Source organism: Euleptes europaea, chromosome 5, assembly GCF_029931775.1.
Source record: "Euleptes europaea isolate rEulEur1 chromosome 5, rEulEur1.hap1, whole genome shotgun sequence".
NCBI lineage: Eukaryota > Metazoa > Chordata > Lepidosauria > Squamata > Sphaerodactylidae > Euleptes > Euleptes europaea.
This window is the reverse complement of record NC_079316.1, coordinates 64,658,619-64,680,146: the sequence shown is the minus strand read 5'-3', so window position 1 is coordinate 64,680,146 and position 21,528 is coordinate 64,658,619.

Genomic DNA, 21,528 nt, shown 5'->3' with positions numbered 1-21,528 from the left:
TCTGATGGTGGCCAAAGTTTGCTTCCCATAGCTAGTTTAGCACAACAGGATGTTGATGACAAAGAATTATTTTGCTACACAATGCATGTGTTAGAGTCCTCAAGATTTCGACTTGTGGTATACCTATAAACGCCCTCTGGAATTTCAGTTTGCAGTAGGAAAGGACTGGCTCTTTAGCTTACCAGAAACCCTCTCAGGGCCGCCAACAGCCAGGAGCCAGCTGGAACAGATGGCCCTGCAGCACAGGAAGCTGTTCTCGAGGATGATGACAGCAGAGGTAGGCCAATCCATAAGCTTACCTTGTCATTGTTGCCAAAGACTGAGCTGAGTGGGCCTGATCATGCTGTTGCCCATATGCTGTAAGGCCTACTTGTCTCAGAGTGCTCCAGGTCATCATTCGAGTCCACCCCAGGAAATGGTTGAACCAGAATTGTACCCAGGACCCTTGAATTTACTAAGCCTTGACCAGAAATGCTTAGTGATGAAGCACTAGATCAACAGGCTTTAAATGTTTTGATTGACTATGCATCTACCAGATTGAGATGCATGGTTTTTTAAAAAATTATTTGGCTATTTTAGTTAAATCGATTCCAAAATGATATGGGATGGTTTCAGCTCTTGAGCCACTGCTCACAGGGGAGGAGCTGTGACTTAGTTTGTAGAGCACCTGCTTGGCATGCAGAAGGTCCCAGGTTCTATCCCCGGCATCTCCCGTTAAAGGGACGAGGCAAGTAGGTGATGGGAAAGACCTCCTTCTGAGACCCTGGAGAGCTGCTGCCGGTCTGAGTGGACAATACTGACTTTGATAGACCAAGAGTCTGATTCAGTATAAGGCAGTTTCATGTGTTCATGTGAATACCAACCATTCTGGGTAACATTTAATTCCCCTCCCCACCATCCTTCCCAGACTGTGAGTGAGAGCTGGTGCCAAAGCACCAGCAAAGGTATGCCTGGCAAGCAGACAGCATAGGACTCCCCATTGCCTGTCTCTCCCTAGCACCATATGGACACCTGTCACATGGTTAAGGCAGAGGCAGGCTGATGGAGGTGTCAGGTTGGGGGCGCTGGTGGCTGGCTGCTGATCAGAAGCTCTCCCTCAGACCGTTCTTGTCTGAGTCACGGCTCAGAGAGCTTGGCTGCATTCGGGAGGGCAAAGACAGAAGTGAAAGAGGCAGAGAGAAAATGAGTCTTTGGGGAACACATTCATTGATTTGGGTGGGAAATTAATTCGAGTGGTACTTGAATATTTTGGGGACAATGTACTGAAGACGAAGTGGTTTGATGTTTGTGGTGCAGATCTCACCTCTACGTCTGGCACAGAAAGTGTCCTCTGTTAAACTGCTAAAGAGCAGGCCCTTGTTAAAGACACAGGAATCTTCTTGGGAGGTGGGGGGAGAGCCAGCACAGTATGGTGGTTAAGAGCGAGGGACTCTAATCTGGAGAACTGGGTGTGTTCCCTCACTCCTCCCCATGAGGCCTGCTGGGTGACCTTGGGCAAGTCACAGTTCTCTCCAAACTCTCTCAGCCCCACCTACCTCACAAGATGTTTGTTGTGGGGAGGGGGAGGGAAGGAGATTGTAAGCTGTTTTGAGACTCCTTAAAGGCAGAGAACATAGGAAAGGGGAATTAGGTTGAGGGTTCAGAAGTAGGGGGGGAGAAATACTTGAGAAGGTGGGCGGTTAGGGATCTTTTAGTACCATCAACTGTGAAACAATGGAAGTAAGGAGTAAGTCACAGGAAATGATATGGTCTACGGTAAAAGGGGGTATGTATCCCTGTTCCCGGTACAGCAGGCTTGTTTAAGGATTTTCAAAGACATTATTGAAGAACAAGTTACAAGTGCGGGTTTTTTCCATCTATAAGTACACATTATCTCAGTTGCTATCAGTTCATGGTCTGTCAAAAATGTATATCTACAAAAACAAAATGTTGATTGAAGACCAAGCAGGAGCTTGTACTTTCTGGGATTATCCCATCATCAATATTATTAAATTTAACTCTGTGGCTCTTAAACAATCTCCCTTCAGTCAACTACAGTTGGACTTCTGACTACTTGCATTTGGCTTGAGTTTGTCTTCCCTCTGTGCCTACATGTGTCATTGCATTTTGCTACTCATTCTTGTCCAGGTCACCAGGGAATCGCTCTCCACTCTGTCATTTGGAGTGGTTTTCAGAAGCGTTTCCTCGAAGAAGTGCCCCCCAGATGTCCCAGAAAAGGACCAACCAATGTCTCTTGAAACGGAGGCAGCTTTTAATATCGAAATCTTTCCGTGAAGGCTCCATTTGCCCAAAAGGCTTGGCGCTCCTTTTCCAGAAGTCTTTTCGAGAAGTCCCAGGAAGGGAGGGGGGGGGCTTATTGCAACGGCTTGCCCTGCGGCTGCGAGTTTCAATGGGACTGTTATGGGGTGAGTTCTTTGCAGTCTCCTCCAGATCACCCTCTTCGGATGGGGGGGGATTCTACTGAGGGGCTGGGGGGCGTTCCTCGGGGCTTTTGCCGCTCTGGCCATTTGGCCCCCAGCGGCAGCCCACAGCAGCCTCGGAGGGAGGATCACGAAGCCCCCCCCCCCCGCAACTTCGGACTTTCTGGAGTCCTTCCAGCTGGGAGGGCTTTTGCGTTGTGTGGCCTAGGCTGTCAAAGGAGGAAAACATGTCTTCACCAGCATCAGTACAGTAACAGACTTGGCTGCGGTCCATGCGAGTGACTCAACGCTTTTAAAGAAAAGGTCTTTGTGCACAGGCAGGACTGCTCGTTCACACGTGCATGCATGCCCGCGACTTGTTAGTTCCTGATCACTCTGCGGCCGACAGCTGGACATTAAAAGGGTGAATGGACAGTCTCTGTCTCTCTGGTGATTAATCTCTGGTGACTCACTTATATATGGAATAGAAGCGAGCTGTGACTCACGAAAGCTCATACCCTACCCTGCCATAAATTTTGTCTGTCTTTAAGGTGCTACTGGACTCTTGCTCTTTTCTACTGCTAGTGACAGACTAACACAGCTACCCAACCTCATCTGTATATGTAAGTCACCCATTGGTTTTGCAGTCATCGAGGTACACATGAACACATGAAGCGGCCTTACACTGAATCAGACCCTTGGTCCATCAAAGTGTTGGATTTGATCCAGGCCCAATGGATCGTGATTGTGGTTAGAGAGAATCAGGTCAAACACACAATGAAACAGAGTCAAAGACTTTTCTATTAATCAAACAAAAATCCTTTACTTTCCTAAAATAGGGAGGGTTACATGGAGTAAAAACAAATAACAATCTTTCTATCTAGTTCCCTATAAATCGTGCTAGGAATGCTGGCAGGTACTAAGGCTTAAAACCCTTTGTCTGTGTCCCAGCTCAGGAGAGCTAAGAACAGGCATCTTGCTTCTGTGAGATTCAAAAGTAACTAACACATCCTGCCCCAAAGTTTCACACCTTTAACAAAGGAACAGGGTAATAAACGATTCTGACTCGGTGCCTTTCTGCACGTTTGCAATGGTGATTCCCTAGCCAATAGAATACTTACATCTTGTCATTTCATCATCACCTTGAGACTATCTAAACTGTTGATACAAACAAGTTAACTCTTTAACTGCCCTGACAGAAATGGAACTCACATTGAATCCCTAATACAAAGTCAATATTGTCTACTGAGACCGGCAGCGGCTCTACAGGGTCTCAGGCTGAGGTCTTTCACATCACCTACTCGCCTAGTCCCTTTCACTGGAGATGCCGGGGATTGAACTTGGGACCTTCTGCATGCCAAGCCGAGGCTCCACCACTGAGCCACGGCCCCTCCCCTTAATAAGAGTACATATGAGAAGAATCAGCCCTCAGCTTGCTCAAGGTTTTTTACTCAGTGAATTCGGTGACCTCGAACAGCCAGCCTAGACCATGCCCCCGGGCCTGGGTGCTCTTAGCCGGGCAAATGCAAGGAGCGCTGGCAGGTCTGTGTTTGGCAAGAAAGAGGCTGGGCTCAGGGCATCTTGCGGGAGGAAGGCAGCTCTCTTGGTGGATCCCAAGAGCTCAGCCTGCGAGCCACAGCCCCTTGTTGGAAATTGGGCTCTCCCTAGTGGTGTCACTTGCCTCCACACTCAAAGGGGGGAAACTGACCAGATAGATAGATGGGAGGTTGTTAGCAGTTGCACCTCTCCCCTCATTTCCTGCCCTTTGATGTTTAGAGCTATATTGTCAGGGACAATATCCTCTTCTCTCTCTCTTCCCTGTCACCCTCATCGAAGCAAGACCTAGGAGCTGGGCTCCTCATGAGCTCAGGCCTTACCACTCCAGAGATGGAGTGGAAGGCAGGTAACTTCTTTTATATCTAAGGAATTAGTTAGATAGATTAGGATAGGGGACCCTGTATGTCCTTTCCTATCCAAAGTGTATTTTCACAATAAAATGTATTTAGTTTGATTAGAACAAACGACTGCTCCTTTTATTTTTACACACGCACACACATGTAGCGTCTGTTGCTGCTAAGCTTAAGGCACTCTGCTAAATATTAGGGATATGCAACTACGTACATTCCAACAGGTTATGGGCCCAGCCCAGAGTAGTAGTGCAACAGATTATTGAAAGCCCAGAATTCTAGAAGAGAGCTGGGTGACCGATCCTGAACAGCCACCTTTCCGAAAGAGATTTGCTGCTGAGAGATTTTCCTGACCTCGAAGGGTTACAGATTCGTGTTCCGGACGTTGTCACGGCTTGTGGCGTTAAGGGGTCTACACTCCTAGAATGTACCATTTACTGAGAAATGGAGCTATCTATTCAGCGAGACCTCACAGCCAGAAGTCAATGATAATTCCTACAAGGACTGTAGGCTTTCTATTGAGAAGTGCCAGAAAATTTATGAACAAGGGACTTCCTTTAAATAACATTTATTTCACATAAAATATATATGCATGTGAATACATATTCTCAAAACATGTCATAAAGTACAAACATTATGATTCTTTAACATGTTCAGTTATGTTAACATATGCAAGCAGTTTCATACAATCTTTATAAGTAATTTCTCTATGTAAGGTTTCCTAACCTTAAACCTTTAATACATTTCTCTTTATGAGATTCTAACTAGTATCTCTAGATTCTTTCAGAATACTACAGTTACAGAATCTTGTAAAAACCTGATTAGTTTCACAGAGAGAAGATATGGTTAAATATAATGGGAAAAAGATTTGTTATAGCAAAAAGCTTCTTTATCCAAAGTACCTGAAATATAAACTATAAGTTATAGTAAATTAAGTACAACCTTATATTATTTCTAAAACCTCTCCAGCTCATATGCATAGCTGATATTTAAGATATTGCAAACCTTTTCTGTAAGGACATAGACTTTTCCCATGCTTCTATGTCTTTACCATATCTTTGATTCTCTGGTTCTTAGTTTATTTAAGAATTATAGTCCAAAGCTCATTGAGTATTTCATGCCAGTTCAGGTTCATTGAAATACTGTTCTGAAGTCTATTTATCAGGGAAAGCTGAAATTAGAGCTATTTGAGCTATAGTCAATTATTACAGCTAAGTGTAGTATCTTTACCCATTGCAGTGTGCAGAGGATAAGATACTATGATCTTTATATTTAAACCATTCTATGTTTATAGATGTCTGATCACTTTCAAGATCAGGAATGCTTCATACATGCTGATGGTATGTGTATCTCTTAACAGTCAGCAATGCAGAGCTTATATATTATTTATTATGTGCAAGCTTAAGGCTGTATTAGTGTTTATATGGAAGACTCAGCTATTCTCTAGCTTTGTCAATTTCAGTGAATATGTTTCCTGAACTAAGAGTCTCCATGAATAGGCTTAATAGATTTTGTATATGTTTTATGTAAGCATTTCATATGTGCCTTAAGCTTCATTACAGAGAAAAGAGATTCTCCTTTTTCCCCCAGGAACATCTCTTGCCTCTTATTCTGAGTACAGAAGCCTCCCCTATTATGTTGGGGGAGCCTCTGACTCCTTTCTTCCCTGTTTCTGGTTCTAAGAACTGTATGGACCAGTTCTGTAGTTTGGGTTTCACAACTTCCATGTTGTGAAATGGTATAGTTTCATATCACGCAAGACATGAAATGATAGAATATAATGGAAATGAGTTATGGCCAGACAGACTTGCTGCCCTCTCTGTAACTCACTTCATGTGTCTCACGCAAGAGACAAGTATAGGGAGTGAGGTCGGTCAGCGTCAGCCAACTTCCATCAACTCTCTGCTTTCCTAGTTTAACATCTTAGGAGGATGTCCAGGAGATCTAGCAGCCAGACAGCATTCAGCTGTCCTCTACCAGTCCTCCCCCCTTTTGGCCGTTTGAGGCTTCCTTATATCCTCTCAGATCAGTGGTTATCTGAGCTGAGTCAGGAATCTTCAGGCCTCTGTCATGGATCCAAATCAGGATCCATGGCAGTATCATTTTCACTCATCTATGGGGAAAATATTAAGTCACCAGGTTTACAAGTGCAAAATCCCCAGTACAAGGTTTATTGTACTGCTGCACTGTCTTATCGGACAGCGGCATAATTCCGTCCGACAGTGGCATAATTCCGTCCTTTACACTGTATCTCAGAACAGAGACGAAAAAACCCCAAAACAGAGATGACCTTCCATTCTATGCCTGGAAAAGCACCTCAGATAAGCAAATGCCGACTTTTCAGACTTAACTATCAAGCAGGCAGCATGAAGTGCCTTTAACCTTGTAGCCGTGTAGTTATTTCAAAACAGCTATAAGTGGCATAACGTTTACCCCACATTACTGCATTAGGTCCCAAGGAATGCTTTTTATTATTTAGATCCAGAGGAAAACCATATGCTCAAGCCAATTATTGCCACGGGCTGCTACAACGTCTCAACGAAAGACCGATGGAATCGATCGTTCCCTTACAAGCGGAGGAGGAAGAACGACTCTTTGAAGAACAAAGGTGAGCTCAAAAAGCCCCGAGGGCATGCTCAAACTGCTTTTGTGTGTGCATGTGTAATGCACCCTGCTACGATGGCTGGCCAGAAAGATGACCGCCACAGAATTGAGCTTTTGAATAATGATAATTATAATGCTTGGAAAAAGAGAATAGAAGTGGTGATGAAGTCAGAAGGTTTAACAAAATACCTCCGTGAGAATCCACTGTCCGAAACCCCTAGCAATGATTGGCTGAGGTGGGATGGAAAGGCACAGGACCTTATCCTGACTAATGTAACTGACTCTGTTCTTTGTGAATTGCGTGATGCACAGACAGCTAAAGAAATGATGAAAATCATTGATGGGATGTTTACCAAGAGGGGTTGGCCCTACTTCTTAGCCTTGAGAAGAAAATTGGACTCTTTAAAGTACAGAGATGGACAGAATATTAGAGAGCATGTTTACCAAGTTAAAGAGTTGCTAGCCCAAATTGATATGGTGGGAATGCCAGTCACTGAAACAGAAAAACTATGCACCCTGTTTATAAGCTTGCCAGAATGGTGCATTCCACTTGTTGGGCAACTAGAACGTAAACCTGATTTAACTTTCAAAGAAGCATGTCATGAAGTTACTATGGAAATTGTGAGAAAGGGGATGTGGAATGACCAGCCTTTGTCAAAAGAAGTTGCTTACAAACTAACAATGAGGGAATGCCATATTGCACAAAGGGCCCCATCTCCCAAGTTTCGAAACAAAGGGATGATCCATGAGGGGAGAAGGGAGGGGCTGAACAGGGAAGCAAACGGCCAATTCAAAGGGAACGGTTTTGGTGCTCGAGCAAGGAGCCCCTCTCCCCAGATGGGATCAAGAAATTCAACAGTTGTTTGTTTTGGCTGTTCCAAAAAAGGCCACAAGGTGTCAGAATGTCCTAACAAGCATGATTCAGGGCCAGATGCCCACCACAAAGATAAGGATTTTTATGAACGAAAATATGATGGGATGCCCAGATATTTCAATTACTCAATTGGGGGAGAACCCTCTGAATTCCAGTTCTTCTGAACACATCTCCAAACAAAGAGATTTCTTTACCACATTAGAATATATTTCCCCATGAGAGGTCATTATGGGAAATGGAACAGGTGTCATTGAAAGGCAAAGAGGGGATGGTTTTTTGATTTGTCGGCTGCAAGATGGTGAGATGTGTGAATTTCCATTGAAAAATGTCTTATATATACCTGATTTTACACGTAATGTAGTTTCTTGGAGTAAGCTTGCTGAAGAAGGTTATGAATCTCATGCAAAGGGAACTAGATGTACAGTTTCATTGAATGGGAAACTTTGTATGATTGCTGAACGACGCAATGGGTTACTGATTGTTCAAGAGGAACAAGATGCATTTTCAGACAAAAGCCAAAAGGATGAATTGCATGAAGTGTGTACTGATATTCCCCAAGATGAAGTTAATATGGCAAGATGCTGTGGGAAGACAGAGTGTTCAACATTGTGGCATCGGCACCTCGACCATGCCAATCTTCAAACGATCAAGGAGATGGCAAAGGGAAATCTAACCCAAGATTTTGTTTTTACAGACTGTGATTCTGAAATTAACTGTGTATGTTGCATTAGGTCCAAAGCTGTAAACAGTCCTTTTCCAAAGAATAGTGAGAAGAAGACCACAGCTCCGCTTCAGCTCATTCATAGTGACTTATGTGGCGCCTTGCCACCAACACTGGGTAATTTCAAATATTTTCTTACCCTGATTGATGACTATTCACAATATGTTGTTGTGTATTTGCTTTCTGAGAAATCTCAGGTCTTTGAAAAGCTGAGAGAGTATGCAGCCATTGTGCAGAACAAGTTTGGATGGAAGATACAGGTCCTTCGCTAGGATTCAGGTGGGGAGTACATCTCTAAGACAATGCAACAGTTCCTGAAGGATGAAGGCATTCAGCATCAAATGACAGTGCCATATAATCCATCTCAGAATGGTGTTGCAGAGAGATGCAACCGGACACTAGTTGAAATGTTAAGGTGCATGCTTAAAGACGCACATCTTCCACACAGCTACTGGGGAGAGGCTGTCATGGCAGCTACATACACCAGAAATAGATTGCCCACAAAGGCAACAGGGAGAACTCCTTACGAATTATGGCACAGCCACAAGCCTTCCATAAAGCATCTACGCGTTTTTGGGAGCAAGGCCTATGCCTATATTCCAAGAGAGAAACGCAGTAAACTAGATGACACTGCACATGAAGGAATTTTTGTTGGGTATTCAGCTAAAACAAGGGTTACAGAATTATAGACCCAACTACTAAAAGAATCTGTATTAGTTGAGCAATTTACTTTGATGAGAGCCAAACGCCGCCAGCTTCAGAGGGGGCAAAGGCTGAAGTAAACACCGAGCTCAAATACCCTGATAGCTTCAGCCCTAAAGAGGAGGACACTGAGGAGCCTGAGGGACCTTTGGTGAACCCACAAGAGGCAGAAGCCACAGATGTCAAGCCAGAGGGGGCTGCTGAACCAGAGAAGCCTGACGAAGCGGAACAGGCCACGCAGCATACAGTGAGGAGGTCAGAACGCACCAACCAAGGTGTACCCTCACCTCTTCATCCGCACCTTCAAGGGCTTTGGACGGGTCCCGACTCAAGTCCCGCCATCCAAGAAGCCCTGCTTGGCTGGGCTCTATTTTCCTGACTGCGCCCGTTGTCTCTGGCTGCCCCTTCCCATGCCCTCGGCTGCAATTTGCTGGGCTGGCCGGGGGCGCTTCACTTGGCCAGTCTGAGCTGCTGGAAATTTTGGAAGGAAGGAAGGAAGGAAGGAAGGAAGGAAGGAAGGAAGGAAGGAAGGAAGGAAGGAAGGAAGGAAGGAAGGAAGGAAGGAAGGGCGAGAGAGAGAGAGAGAAGAAGAAAGAAAGAAAGAAAGAAAGAAAGAAAGAAAGAAAGAAAGAAAGAAAGAAAGAAAGAAAGAAAGAAAGAAAGAAAGAAAGAAAGAAAGAAAGAAAGAAAGAAAGAAAGCCTTCTGGATTTCAAGGACTCCCTTTAAAACAAAAGGAAGGGCTGGTTGGGGACCGGGCATGGTGTCAGAATGAAAGGACCTGTGGAGCTGAGCACAAGGGCACCAGCGGTTACCCTTTGTCACCTATCACCACTAAGTGCTGAAAGGGGAGGGGCTGTGGCTCAGTGGTGGAGCCTCTGCTTGGCAGGCAGAAGGTCCCATGTTCAATCCCCGGCATCTCCAGTTAAAGGGACCAGGCAGGTAGGTGATGTGAAAGATCTCTGCCTGAGACCCTGGAAAGCTGCTGCTGGTTACAGTAGACAATACTGACTTTGATGGACCAAGGGTCTGGTTCAGTATAAGGCAGCTTCTTGTGTTCAAGTATGTGTGTTGAGGGTTTCGACCCTTTCATGCATCCCAGTGGTCGTAATAGAAATCCCCATCCTCTTCAGCAACTGGGGATATGTAGAGGCGCCTCGCACAGGGCTTATTCCTGACTGGCATCCTGGTTTCGTCTCCACCTCTTATTCCCCATCCATGCCCTTTCCTCAACCAATGGATGGCCCAGTCATCCAGAAAGTCTAGCGGAGCTCCCGCAGGGGGCCAGCGCCGGGGAGCTCCGCTGTCAGAGGGCCAGAGCTGGCCATTGCTGGGAGGAGACTTCACTTCATCCAGGCCTACACCGGGACTGGGGTGGCGTGGTGTAGTGGTTAAGAGTGGTGGTTTGGAGCGGTGTGCTCTGATCTGGAGAACCGGGTTTGATTCCCCACTCCTCCGCATGAGTGGCGGAGGCTAATCTGGTGAACTGGATTTGTTTCCCCACTCCTAAACAGGAAGCCAGCTGGGTGACCTTGGGCCAGTCACACTCTCTCAGCCCCACCTACCTCACAGAGTGTCTGTTGTGGGGAGGGGAAGGGAAGGCGATTGTAAGCCAGTTTGATTCTTCCTTAAGTAGTAGAGAAAGTCAGCATATAAAAACCAACTCTTCTTATTCATCATTTTGAAGGGGAGGCGCTTCCCACTTTCAAAAGTTCTCTCACCCCTTTGTGTTTTCCTATCCCATACACCATGATGAAATCAAAACTCTCGGAACTTTGTTCTCCAGGGCTGAGAAGGCCATAAATAACACTGCTGGGATGCAAATGAGGGGAAAAAAGCAGTTTTCCTGATCATTTCAAGGCCCAAAGGATGAACTGTGGGGGGGGGGGGAGAGAGGCTGCGTGGAATATAAACGCCACACTCAGAGGCACACCACATTCAGCCAGGCTCACTTTACGTTTCTGTAAGTGGCACTGTGCACACGCACCGTGCATTTATATAGATAGACAGATGTAGCTCCAGCTCATACTTTATAAATATGGATAGCCAGATGTTTATGTGAAAAGAAGCATTCAGAATCAACTGTCTGAGATGATGACTTGTATTGTACTGCAACAGGTATCAAAGAAAGCTTAGAATAAACATATTTTACACATACCCATATTCCCTACGCCGTCTTAATACTACCCGTGTTGGTGATAAAGGTAGGAAATCTGAGCGGGAGGCTCTTCCAGTGTTCTCCACGTCGCCCCCTCCCCCTCAGCTACAACCAAACAGGGGGGAAATTGCCGTGATAAAGACACAGGAATAGAGGCGACCCGATCCCTTGGCCTGTTTGCAGATAGAGCTACCGGATTCGTTCCTTTGCTGAAATAGAGAGCCGAGCATCGCCGCGCCCTCGAGGCAGACGGACGGGGAGAAGCCACCCGCGGCTACGCAGGACAGCTTCGCCAACCGAGGGTCTGGGGATGGGGTGAGGGTAAAGAACGGAGCCCGCTCCGGAGGACTCGGATCCCGGCGGCGGCGGGCCTGGGGAGGGAGGTCCGACCGAGAGCCGGGCAATCTCACCCGGGCTGTTGGACGTGACGGTGGAGGGGTCAGGAGAAACGGCCAAGGTGGAATGGGTCGCGGTGAGTGAGCGACACGGGAGTGTGGGCATTCAGACGTGCCGAGGGTGGGACCCCCGTGCACGAGTCTCTCGTCTGGAAGGCGCTCCCTCCGGCTGGGGAAGACGGGCCGCGCTGGAGCTGGTCCGAGGGGGCGGCGGCGGAGCCTTTGGCCGCCCGCCCAGCGATGTTCCGCGGGACGCCTCGCTCGCTGCCGTCCAGTCGCCACAAACCGCCCCGCGCCCGTCCCGCCGGCAGAGAAAACTCGACCAGAGACCCAGAGGATCCGCGCCTGGGCATCTGGGGGTGGGGAAAGGAAGCTCTTGGCGCTCCGATGGCATCTTCCCACTGCTTGGGGGGTGGCGGGGGGACGAGATCCCCGTGGTTCTTGGACGGCGGCCGGCCAGACCTCCGCCCAGGGACCCGCTTCGGGACTGTGGCTCAAAGGCCTAAAAGGGTCCCAAGCCTAGACGGTAGGAATCTGGTGGGAGAGAAGCAGATCTTGAAATCGGCCTGAGTTCCCCGCTGGCGCGCAACGTCAGGCGGTTGCAACTTCGGGTCGTGTTGTCAGAAGAAGAAGAGTTGGTTTTGATATATGCCCATTTTCTCTACCACCTATGGAAGACCGGCGTACAATCACCTTCCCCTCCCCACAACAGACACCCTGGGAGGTAGGTGGGACTGAGAGAGCGTGACTAGCCCAAGGTCACCCAGCTGGCTTTGTGTGTAGGAGTGGGGAAACAAATCCAGTTCACCAGATTAGCGTCTGCCGCTCATGTGGAGGAGTGGGGAATCAAACCCGGTTCTCCAGATCGGACTCCCCCGCTCCAAGCCACCGCTCTTAACCACCACACCACGCTGTAACCTCGAGCAAACCTGTTCTCCACAGCCTGACATCGTAACCGTCATCGGGAACGTCCTCAAAACGCAAAACAGTCTCCCCAGCATGGCTTGAAAGGAGAGCCTAGTGGTGTTGCCTTGAATGTTAAGTCCCCTGGCTTCCCGTCGGAAGTCCTTCCTGATCCACATATTTCTAACCCGACCCTGGACAGGTCCGGTCAGCCCGGTTCAACGGCGCCTGCGGGACCGTCCGCATCCCTCCGAGGTCCTCGGTCAGCCGGATGGCCTCCGTTTCACATCCTCAAGGCAGCCCCAGGCGAGGTCTGGTCTCAGCTCCGCTCAGCCTGCGGGTCGGACTAGATCTGGGTAGAAGCTCTTGTGTTCGTTACCGAGCTGTGCCTCGGCGGCCGCTTGGCCCAAAGTAATGGTTTTACACAGCGAAGTCTGGTTCCTTCCACCCACCCATCTCCTTGGCTAAGATCTTCTGCGTTTGAGGACATGTTATGAACTGGGGGAGAGGGGGACGCTTTCAGAAAGCGGATGCCTGTATCTTTGAACAAGGGATCTACTCCAGAGGGAGCGGAGCAAGACCTTGATGGTCAGTGATGCTTCTGAGCCAGCGTGGTGTAGTGGTTAAGAGCGGTGGTTTGGAGCGGTAGAGTCTGACCTGGAGAACCGGGCTGGATTCCCCACTCCTCCACATGAGCGGCGGAGGCTAATCTGGTGAACTGGATTTGTTTCCCCACTCCTACACGTGAAGCCAGCTGGGTGACCTTGGGCCAGTCACACTCTCTCAACCCCACCTACCTCCCAGGGTGTCTTGTGGGGAGGGGAAGGGAAGGTGATTGTAAGCAGATTTGAGTCTCCCTTAAGTGGCAGAGAAAGTCGGCATATAAAAACCAACTCTTCTTCTTCTTCTGGAAGGAGATCGAAGTTCTAAAGGGGCAATTCCCAATACAAAGACACAAAAAATCTGTGCCTGGTCGCCTTCCATCTGACCCCCCCCCCCTCCAAAAAAAAAAAGCGCCGTGCAGAAGTTAATATCACAGCAGGCAGCCCATGGAAAGGCCCGATGTCCGCTTTGGGGAATGATCCATCCCCTTTCGCTCAGCCCGGCGCCCTCATGTATGGATGGGCCTGCCGGAGGCGCGCCCGAACCCCGGCGTCCCACGGTGAAATCCCGGCCCGGGGATGAGGACGGGAGAAAAATCCCAAAATCCAAATAAAACCGACAGATTCACGCTCTTCCTTTGAAGTCCATAGGCTTGAACGGGCGCGATTTTGTTTAGGGTCGCCCTGTGAGGATGAAATCCTACCCGCACTTTCCTGGAAGCAAGACCATTGAGGCGCATGGGGCTTACTTCCGAGAAGACCCGCTTAGGGCTGCACTCCTAAACATCGTGACTAGGGAGTAAATCCTACTGGATTCAGAGGGGATCGCTTCTGCGTATATAGGTGGTTAGGGTTGCACTTCATAAACATTCCTCTGAACCAAGTTGTGTGTGTGTTAAGTGCCCTCAAGTCACTTCCGACTCATGGCGACCCTATGAATGAAAGTCCTCCAAAATGTCCTATCTTTGACAGCCTTGCTCAGGTCTTGCAAATTGAGGGCTGTGGCTTTCTTTATTGAGTCAATCCATCTCTTGTTGGGTCTTCCTCTTTTCCTGCTGCCCTCAACTTTTCCTAGCATGACTGTCTTCTCCAGTGACTCTTGTCTTCTCATAATGAGAACCAAGTTAGAGCATCCTTCAACTCGAATCCTGTTTTCTCATACCCTTCACTGTAGAAGATCAGCATCACGTGGGCCAAGGAAGGCGGGCTCGGGTCGGCATGAATGGGAGCTCCTTCCCTTGCTCTCTCTTCCGGAGCGTTGCCCGCTGGTCCAAAACGCATCCCTTCGCTTGGAACACAAGAAAAAAGTCCCACGAAGGACCTGCTTCCCAATAATGTCGGATTGAGGAATCTGTCACTGGTTTGCATCGGAAGCTCCGTAATTCACGCAGTCCATTGACACATTATTTAATTCATTTATACCCCACATTTCTTCTCTTCCATTATATGGTAACAATAACCCTGTGAAGTAGGCCAGCCTGAGGAAGTGTGATTTGGCCAAGGTCATCCAGCAGACTCTCTCTCTTTCTCTCTCTCTCACTGTGTGTGTATATCTCTCTCTGTCTCTCCCTGGGGACAGAGGCAACTGAGAACTTCAAACCGGGACAAGGTAAAAGCTGGAACAGGCCACAACGACCCGGAACAGGCATTTAAAAAAATATAGTTCCACAGAAGACAGTGGCATGTGTTGCAGATACTCCAGAACAATATTTTAGAAATCAAAACATGGAGACAGCACACATTTATGAACCCTTTCCAGGCCAAAATGCCTCCGGAACACCCTGGAATGGCCCAGAGCGGGCATTAAACAAATTTAATGCCCATTCCGAGCATTAAACAACCATTTACAACCCATTCACCATCTGTTTACCACCCATTTACCACCTGTTTACCACCCTTTCACCACTCATTTACCACCCGCTTACCACACGTTTACCACCCATTCACCACCCATTCACCACCCGTTTACCACTTGCTAACCACATGTTAACCACCTGTTTACCAATTATTTACCACTCATTAACTCCAGTTTACCATCCATGTACCACCCATTTACCATGTTTACCACCTATTTACCATCCATTTACCACTTGTTTACCACCCATTTACCACCTTTCTACCACTCATCTACCACCCACTTACCACCCACATGGCTTGTTTACCAGCAATTTACCACCAATTTACCACTTGTTCACTACCCATTTACCACCCGCTTACCCCCATTTACCACTCATTTGTCCTGTCCCTTGAACAGAGGCTGGCTGTGTGGAAATAGGCAGCTGAAACTTTTCATAGCATGGAGATAAACAACATCACCAGGCAGCGGGAGCCAGAGTGGTGTAGTGGTTAAGAGTGCAGGACTCTAATCTGGAGAACCAGGTTCACTTCCCCATGCCTCAACATGAAGCCTGTGGGATGACCTTGTTCTCTCAGAACTCTCTCAGCCCACATGGAAAGAGCAAGAGTCCAGTGGCACCTTAAAGACGGACAAAATTTCTGGCAGGGTATGAGCTTTCGTGAGCCACAGCTCACTTCTTCAGCTGTGACTCACGAAAGCTCATACCCTACCAGACGTTTTGTCCATCTTTAAGGTGCTACTGGACTCTTGCTCTCTTCTACTGCTGCAGACAGACTAACACGGCTACCCACCCATCGTGTTCTAGCCCACATGAAGGCAGGCAATGGCAAACCACCTCCAAATGTCTCTTGCCTTGAAAACCCTACGGGGTCGCTATAAGGCAGCTGTAACATGATGGCATGTATGCATGCACATACACAGGCAGTGGGAACCTTACTAAGGTGGGAAACCTTACTAACCTCACATTCAGCCAATGAACACTGCTGTTAGGGAGGAGATAACTAGAGACATGTAGCTTCTGAAATTAGCCTTCTGGTTTCTTGCAAGATGGAATGGATACAAATCATTTTCTTTGCCAAAAAAAGTTGTGTACTTATCACAGTAAACAGATGATGATGATGATGATAAAGAGTTGTTTTTATATGCCAACTTTCTCTACCTTTTAAGGAGAATCAAACCATTTTACAATATCCTTCCCTTCCTCGCCCCACGACAGACACCTTGTGAGGTAGGTGAGGCTGAGAGACTTCAGAGAGAACTGTGACTAGCCCAAGATCACCCAGCTGGATTCATATGGAGGAGTGGGGAAACCAACCCAGTTCTCCAGATTAGAGTCTACCACTCTTAACCACTACACCACGCTGGCTCCCTTGATGCCTGAACAGCTTATCCAGTCATTCCTCGCCCAGAAGAACTTCATCAGAGGTACTTTGAAAACAATGTGGCAATAGAGCTTTCCCCAATTTTCTGGCAATGACACAAAGGTTGGCTTGGCTTCCTTATTGGACTCTTCTGCAGCCATCCAGTTACTCATAAAAGCATAATCTGTCTCTTAAGGAGCAGACCAGAGGTCCATCTGCCTTACTACTGCCTGACAAGGGGAGGAGGAAAGATCAGAGGACTAGTTTTATACTTAACGAATTTGGGAAGGTGAGGAGAAATCTCAGTCATTCAGGGCTGGTGTACCCCATGATGTGACCACCATTTTCTCCAGACACCAGTGGCAGTTCTTGTTTCTGATGAACAGCATCATCATCTGCAATTCTGCATGCCCCAGCAGAAGCCATCTTGAGCATATTAACATGGTTGAATTTAGACAAATTCTGGCTCAGTCACGAAACATAATAGGTGGCCTTGGACACTGCCTCAGTGTGCCCTGTCTTTCAAGGTTGTGGTGAGTATAAATGACAGAAGAAATGTAAAGGACTTTGTCCATGGAATAGTGCTGTAAAAAGGGTGTGAAATAATAGCCTGCATCGAGGCAGATTATATACCTTTCATTATCTTTGGACTGAGCAACAAAATAGTTGCTAGCAACTGTGGTATACATTATTGTTCTCTTCTTTCTTTGACCTTGTTCAGTACAGTTCAGTTTGTATACAAAATAACAACTATCTGACATTAGGAGAGCTGATCATTTTTATATGTTCATTTATGTACAAAAATTTGCAGTCCCTGGAACAGATGGTTGTCAGATGTTCCCTGTTTACTCCTTTAAAAATACATCACTGGTTGATCTTCGCCCTGATATTTTTTTCAGTGCATTGACTAAGTTAACAGCCGTCTAAGACCATTATATGATGGCAACATTACACTCCACTTTTGTCTGACAGTTTCTATGAGAGGATTTGGACTGTAGAGGGTTTCCATTCTCTATGACACCACACGCAACCATCACGGTGTGATGGTTTGTTTTGCAAAAACAACGTTTGGTAATTTCTCATTCATCCTATCACCATTGTGTCTTTCTGCAAAATGCATTTGGGGGGGGGGATTATTGTAAACAACTCTGAGATCTTGGGATAGAAAGGAACATACAGATGTATAACTAACAAGTAAGTAATCGATCAAAGAAAAAGGAACAGATGGATTGTATTTTTGTTCTTTTGGTTCCAAGAGCAGGTTTAAGGCCCTTTGTATAAATGAACAGAGTTTACCTTGGCCTGGTCTAAAAATACATGGTGAGTAAATCCAATGATTTTTTAGAGTTATGCTGTGCATGCTACATTAACATCTAAGAATGTGAGTCAGTAATCTGTATCTCTTACTCCTTCAAGGAGGTGGGTGACAAGCGCAGCGATGCAGACTTTAACTTTCCATTGAAGACACAGACAAGTTGCAAGCCTATGTCCCTGAAAGCAAACAGAAAAAGAAATAACAGCACCACGAGGCCACCAAGTATATGGAAGATCCTAAATAACAATTTTGTAATACAATCCCAAAATATCAGTGCACAACTCTATAAAATTACTACTAAGAATAACACTGCTGATGCCATTCAGAATTCAAGTCCAATGTGCATGATTGAAAATTGGAATTGTAGATGAAGGTCACGGGTTGAAGACAAGCTGAAGCCGACATTCAGTCATTTCACATAGCTTCCTCAGTTCCAACTATAGCCTTAAAATAAAATCAAGCAATGCATAATATATTCATAAATTATAAACACAGGATAACCATACACGACTAAATAATGGATCTTACCACTAGAAAGGAGATGTGTATGCATGAAACATCTTCCCTGGAATTCACAGCAAATGGAAGCATTAATTTAAACAAATATTCAGGTCTAAAATGTAAAGATGGCTCTCCTGACTAGACCTGCCCAGTAGTTAGTCACCTGGTAGGACTTGCTGATTTTGAAGTAGCCTTGCAATTATATAAAATCCTTCACAGATAGGATTTTCGGGATCTTCTGAAACTTAGGCCTTGACTCTTATCTTTTCAGTTTGGGACTTCATACAAAATAGAATGTTCTTCCAGACCTCCCCCCCCCCCCGCCAATAAAAAAAATCTCAGCACACAAAGAAACACGTAAGGAGAAGCATTTGGTCAAAATTATATAATTCAATTTACTGCCTCATACGCTGTTAGTAAGTAGGGTTGCCAACTTCCAGGTACTAGTTGGAGATCTCCTGCTATTACAACTGATCTGCAGCCAACAGAGATCAGTTTACCTGGAGAAAATGGCCGCTTTGGCAATTGGACTCTATGGCATTGAAGTCTCTTCCCTCCCCAATTCCTGCCCTCCTCAAGCTACGCCCCAAAAACCTCCCGCTGGTGGCGAAGAGGGACCTAGCAACCCTATTAGTAAGAGCTAGGCCTAAATTCTGTAACGAGAGGCCAAAGTTAAACATGATGCTGGTGTGTAACAACTTGCCCATGTAACTTTGTGTGAATCTGGTATCTCACTTAAATTGGGCAGCTATGAGTGCAACTTCATTATGCATGTAGACGTAGCATGCCACATGAATACATGACGCTGCCTCAACTGAGTCAGACCATTGGCCTAACAAGGTCAGTATTGTCTATTCTGACAAACAGCAGCTCTCTGGGGTCTCAGGATGAGGTCTTTCATGTCACCTACTAGCAGATCCTTTTAACTGGCATTGTTGGGCCTTGAACCTGGGGACTTCTGCACCCAAAGTAAATGCTCTGCCACTGGGCCATGGCCCTTTCCATATGCTGTTCTGCAGGGCCGGATTTAGATTTGATGAGGCCCTAAGCTATTGAAGGTAATGGGGCCCTTTATATGTCCAGCTGTCCTTTGTCAACAACAAATTGTCACTGTTTTTTGTGTTGAATATATGCTATATGGTGATTTATGGACCTAATAGGTATCTAAAGCCATTTGCACATAACAAAATATGTATTTTATCAAAGTAATTGTTGAACTGAAATACAATTAAGAAGAAGTATATTAATAGTGAAATAATTATTATGTCCTTAAAAAAAAATTGGGCCCCCAAGAGAGTGGGACCCTAAGCTATAGCTTGTTTAGCTTGTACATAAATCCGGCACTGCTGTTCTGGGCTACAGGTCCCTGGTGTGCTAATGTCACATGCATGTCAGCTGAGGCCCCAGTTTAAAGGAGACTACGGGTACATGCAACATCCTACAAGCTGGGGTGATCTTAGTGATTCTGGGGCTCCAGAATCACTCAGGCATCAGGAGGGCAATGAGCTTTAGGGTTTTGAAGGCTCCCACCATGTTACAGTTTATGCCCCCCCCCACTGCAGCACAGGGAATCAGCTGTAGGGCAGGGGGGCCACTGCCCCACCACTGAAGGCACTCCTCTCTCATGCTGCCTCAGGCAGAAGGCTTCAGGGCTATGGAGGCTCCCTGACTACCCCCAAGGGCAGCTATCCTGGATGTCCCATGGCTGACCATCCCTGCATACAGGTATGTTCTTCTTGACAACCAGCATGGTTTAAAAATTGAGGTAGGGAGCTGCCATGGCTCAGTGGTAGAGCCTTTGGTTTGCATGCATAAGGTCCCAGGTTCAATCTCCAGCAAGTCCAGTTAAATGATAAGGGAGCAGGTGATGTGTAAAGCTTGAGATCCTAGAGAGTTGCTGCTAGTCAGAGTAGACAAGACTGACTTTGATAGACCAAGGGTCTGACTCAGTATAAGGCAGCATTATGTGAGCCTCAATCAGTAGCATATCTTGACTAGAGGCAACTGCTGAAAAAATTCCAGTGCTTGCTGGCTTTATCCATACTAGCCCCAATGGGTTCTAACAATCACTACATGGCTAACAGATAACAGTTGGTCAATAAAGGGGACAAAGCAGGAAAGTGTGCAGCCAGCTAGGGGTTGGCACATAATAACTGCATTTAGACTTTAATCATTCAAATGTTTGATCAACCTTCTTTGTTTCCCAGTTCAGTAGAATTATACGCAGTAAACCAGGACCTCCTGGCTCAGTGTTTTTGTAGCCCAGTCAGTTTGTATAACAAATCTCGGAACTACCTCTACCTTCAATGGTGATCTTCTACTCCTGATCTCAGAATGCCCTCAAGCACCCTCACCGACCTGCTCTCTCAGTTTTTGCCAATGTTTCCCTTCATTTACCATCAGCACTCCTCCCTTCTCCTCTTTGAGGAAGGGCAGCTCTGAGGAAGAGCCAGTGTGGTGTAGTGCTTAAGAGTGGCAGACTCTAATCTGGAGAACCAGGTTGGTTTCCCCACTCCTCCACATGAAGCCTGCTGGGTGACCTTGGGCAAGTCACAGTTCTCTCTGAACTCTCTCAGCCCCACCTACCTCACAAGGTGTCTGTTGTGGGGAGAGGAAGGGATTGTGATTGATTGTAAGCTGCTTTGAGATTCCTTAAGGTAGAGAAAAGTAGGGTATAAAAACCAACTCCTCCTCCCCCTTCTCAGTCAAGAGGCAGGGACTGATAGGAAAAACTGTCTGTAGGCTCAGCAGTCCCTTTATTTGTTTGTTTGTTTACATGATTTCTATCCTACACATTCTCCAAGGAAGTCAGGACACTGTGCATGATCCCTTCTTCCAGTTTATCCTCACAACAACTGTGTGGGCCAGGCTAGGCTGAGAGACACTACTGGCCCATGTTCACCCAGTGACATTATAGTCTCCACCTAATGCTGGCATTATACCATATCATCTCCCTTTCCCCGCTGTCTTTTTCCAGTTAGAAAAGAGCCCAAAACATTTTGGAGGTGTTTCCCATCCTTTCAAGAGCAGTTGTCGGGGTGGGGAGTAAAGTGAGAACATGGGCTCTCAACAAAGGACCGTAGGACAAAGCCACGTAATGATGGGTGATCTCTCAGGTCCCATTCCCTAGCCTAGTTCCACCTCTTCAACACTGCCATAATAGGTGGGTGTATCTGTAGTAGCTGTGAGTAAGGACCCAGCCTTGATCTTCACGAGAACAATCGGTTTAT